Source organism: Microtus ochrogaster, chromosome 16 (genome assembly GCF_000317375.1).
Source record: "Microtus ochrogaster isolate Prairie Vole_2 chromosome 16, MicOch1.0, whole genome shotgun sequence".
In the NCBI taxonomy this organism is placed as follows: Eukaryota; Metazoa; Chordata; class Mammalia; order Rodentia; family Cricetidae; genus Microtus; species Microtus ochrogaster.
Window position 1 is genome coordinate 6755475 of NC_022018.1, and position 4590 is coordinate 6760064.

Below are 4590 nucleotides of genomic sequence, written 5' to 3' on the forward strand. Positions count from 1 at the left end.
TACTATAACAACATGTTCATCTAGCTTCCTGTTACTATAACAACATATCCATCTAGCTTCCTGTTACTATAACAACATGTCCATCTAGCTTCCTGTTACTATAACAACATATCCATTTAGCTTCCTGTTACTATAACAACATATCCATCTACCTTCCTGTTACTATAATAAACACAGGGGCTAATCAGCTTATAAATATTTGGCTCAGTGTCTTGGAGGTCTTATTTTTATGGTGATAGTGTATGGTAAAGCAAAACCCCAACTGCATGGCCAGGAACAAAGGGGAGAAAGAAGAGCCTGACGCCCACAATCCTCTTCAGGGACAGACCCCCAGTGACCTAAAGGACTTGCATGAGGCTCCATCTCTTGACAGTTCCAACTTGCCTTTAACACCTGGGATTTAGGGGCGTGTTGAACACCAAATCATAATAATCAGCTCCATTCTAGAACACACCCTTCTTAAAGAGCATCCATTTATAGGAGTGTGATAAAGCCTGTCTAGGTGTCTGTATCAGCTCCGTTGGGTAACTTTGGGTAAGTTTCTTAACATCTCTCTACCTTGATTTTTTTCATTTACCTGTAAAATGATAATACAGTGTATCCAGCTCATAGGGTTGCTGGGATTAACTAAGTTAAGAGCTAATAGATGGAAACCCAGCAGAACAAGGTGTAACACCTTCCCAGCCCTCCAGACATACTAACAGTGATGTATTCTTAGAGATAAGCCCTTGTCAGGGATTGATGCTCAGTGCGTTTTATGATGAGGAATATGTTCTAATTAGTGAATTCTCATATGATAAGACACCTTCTAATAAGTGAAAATATATAAATGAAGACTGTATTATTGAGCATTCTTTTATAAAAATCTATTTTGAACACTACTTACTACTTTTATATGAATGGATGTTTTGTGGACATGTATTGCTGTGCAATGTGCATCCAGATCCCATGAAGACCAGAAGGGGGCACCAGATCCCCCAGGACTGGATTTACAGATGGTTGTGAGCTGCAAGCAGAAGCTAGGAATTGAACCAAGGTCCTCCGGAAGAGCAGCCAGGCCTCTTACCCACTGAGCCACCTCTCCAGCCCTTTCTGGAGCATTCTTAGCATGCGAGGGAATAGTGTTAGGAGTATATTCTTGATTTCTCTCTCATATTAGCTCTTTATTTCTAGTCTCAAGCTTCTTTTGGAGGAAACAGGGGTACACAAAAGCCATTCCTGCAAATGTTTGTGTAGAGTCAGAATGAAGTGAAAGGTTTGTCAACAAAAACTGAATCTTCGAGAAATTAGAAGGTCAATTCAGGAACCCTGGACTCTTCAGTGGCTTCTCCTGCAGGTTGGTGGTCATGCTGACGTTCTTGGGATGATGCGCTTGCCCCTCTGTGTACCTAAGTTCATGGCCCTGGGTTTCTCCATGAAGCCTTCTTGAGAACACACACTGCATTTGGCTTTTTTTCCCCTCCTCTAAGTTCCTGTGACTTTGTCAGCACACAGTTCAGAGCTTAAGTGCTTTTTATTGGCCAAACATTTTATTTAGTAAAAGAGATAAAGATGATAGACAGTTTAAGGCCTTTGGCCAGTTAATTTTATGTACATACAGCATGGGTTGAGCTATGTGTCCTGGCTAGTTTTTAATGGTTGATTTAGCACAACCAAGAGCCACCTGGAAAGAAGTAGTTTTAATTGCCTAGGCCAGATTGGTCTTAAGACCTAATATTTGTGGAAACTGTCTTGACTGACGATTGATCTGGTACAGTGCCAACATTGCACAGGTGGTCCTGGATCATGATAGAACTTGAGTCTGAGCACAGAGAGAACGTGCAGTAGCGACATTTCTTCCTCCACGCTCTCGCCCTCACTTCCTTCAGTGATGGATTGTGACCTGGGAGGTGTAAACTGAAATGAACCTTCTTACTTCCTATGTTCCTTCTGGTCAGAGGGTTTTTATCACAGCCACAGAAAGACCAACTAGAGCACTGTGTCTCTGAGGAAGGCCTGTTGAAGCCTTCATCTCCGGAGACTGTGAACAGGATCTTGGGTGGGAATCCGGTTGTTGCAATCAGGCCATACTGAAGCTGGATCTTCCTTTAATCCAATATGGCTGGTGCCCTAATAGGAGGAGGGGAAACAGGATCAAGGAGGAGATCACCGCATGAAAAGGACACAAAGACTGGAGCATCGCAGATCTTTGTCAGCCACTTCTGGATGCTAAGGGGAGGAGCAGAGAGGCATCCTGAGGTCTTCTAGGGGACATGGCTCTGCTGAGATCTTGATTTGGGACTTTCAGCCTTCAGAACCATGAGCACATCTCCCCTACTTTGTTGTAATTTGTTAACACCACCCCAGGAAGCTAACGTGATGTGCTCAAACAAGCTTCCATCCACAGCATCTTCTCTGCTGCTAAGCGGCCCAGCAATGCTGATCTTACCTGAAGACTTCAGCTATGGAGCGCTTGTGGGATATGTAACAGAAGTCATAATCATTAAACTCTTACTTTTTTAGAAAATATTTTTATTTTTATGTATTTTATATTGCCAGTGTGTATTTGTGTATACACCTGAATATGGTACTCATAGAGACCAGAAGAGTGTGTCCAACCCCCTGGAATTGCTGCTGGTTATGAGCCTCTCTGAGAAAGAAGCATGTGTTTTATCTGCAGGCCATCTCCAGCTTCTTGGACTCTTGTCCTAAGCACTGGCTTTAGTACAACACAAGTGGTCCGCCTGCAATGAGCCGTGTGCTCCATGTAATAGTTGTGAAAACGGATGTTTCAAGTCTTTAAAGAACTTGCTCAACAGCTTTGTGTCAGTCTCCTTTGTCTTGCGGGACAGAACACCTGATACTGGTTCTTTATTGAGAAGTTTATTTGGGGCCAGGCCTCAGCAGGCTGAGAAATCTGAGAGGATGGAGCCACATCCTTTTGGGTACTGGTAAGGGCTTCCTGCTATTTCAAAACGGAAGGCCAAAGGGCGAGCCAGCACATGGAGATAAAACACAAGAGTGGCCGTGTGTCACCAACTGGCTCTCTTGCTAACTGAGCTGAGCCTGTGAGAACCTCAGTACTCCAACTCTTGACACTGCTGCATGGCAAGGAACTTTCAACTTAAATTGAAACCGTGTTCAGACCCCAGGAGTCATCCCTCTGTTAAGGGCTAGCTCTGAGCTCATGTTCCCTAGGAACCGGAAGTGTGTCAGCACGGAGCCACCACCTGCCAGTTTGCTGTGCGCACCCTCGCTTCAGCGGAGTTCTCTGAATTCTCTGCAGCTCTCATGGTCTCTTTTCATGTGAGGAACTGAGGCCTGGCAAGGTTAAATAGCTTACCCAGTCTCCCACTGGGCCACTCAGACAATGCTTTTACTTGGTTGGTGTCTTCACCTTCTCATGCTGGCCTTCCAAATCATAGCCATAGGTCCCTAGGTAGACACTGCCAGATTCTAAAGGTACACTTGGCCAGATTACCCCTAAGCTCCCTTTCCAGACCTAGTCGCCAGCCAGGCCTGGCAGGGCTCCCATTGTCCTTCTCAAGGTTCTGCTTGTTGCAGTGAGTTGCGCTGATTCCACTCATCTGAGAACTTGAGTTGAGCGTTGCCAAGCCAGAGATGCTGTCCAGCATGTCAGCACTCCCCAATAGACCCAGAATCATCTTTTAACTTTAGAACCTGCTGACACTGTTCTGCCCCCACCTTCTCTACCTCCCTGCTCTCCCCGTACACTGCTTCTGAAGGGTCTGTTCCCAGGAGTGGTGGAGCATGTCTGTAGTCCAAGTGTCCAGGAGGTGGAGGCAGGAGGATCTAGAGTTCAAGCTGCCACTTTGGTTATACAGTGAGACCTTGTCTAAAGAAAAACTATTTCAAGATTATGCATTTTATGATCATAAATCTTCTTTAAATCAGGAGTATTTGGGACCCTGATACTTGTTTGTTTTTATACATTGTACACTGATGTCCTGCATGTGCCAAGTAACATAGTAATATTGTTTAAAACTTCATGTAACCCTGTTCAGAAATGAATGGGAATGTTTCTACAGTTACATTTAGAATTATCATTGATTACCTACTGCTTCTGCTGTTGCTTGGGGGTGGTGGGGCTGGCTATGGAATATCCAGAAATGAGAGGGGAAATAAACTTAGGAGAACAAACCAAAAAAAAAAAAGATGCAAAAAAAGAAAGAAAAGAAGAAGAGGAAGGAAGAAAGAAAGAGAGAGAGAGACAGAGAAAGAAAGAAAGAAAGAAAGAAAGAAAGAAAGAAAGAAAGAAAGAAAGAAAGAAAGAAGGAAGGAAAGAAGGAAGAACTATCTAGGACTATCCGAGGACATGATGCAAAGGGACTTCTGTTTGTGTGGAGTGAGCATGTAACCCGCTAATCAATTAAATATGTATCTTGCACTTTCTAGTTTGCCTTAGCATCCAAGGAAGAAGACATCTTTTCACTATAGCCAGACAATGTCTTTGACAGCAAAGGGGCAGCAGGAGCAATTCTCTAGAACTGACTATTCATGAAGCCCAGCTTAGAATCTGGCAGAGGGAAGTGGGAGTCCTGTACTGCTCAGAACAAACAGATGGGGGCTAAGAAGCTCCTGATATATCAG

At 44.0% G+C, this 4590-nt stretch overlaps 1 protein-coding gene across 1 annotated transcript in view; it reads left to right on the plus strand.

The window, feature by feature from the left end:
* Msrb2 (methionine sulfoxide reductase B2) overlaps positions 1–4590 on the plus strand; it is a 21517-nt gene that overhangs the window by 14302 nt on the left and 2625 nt on the right. The window lies entirely within an intron of this gene.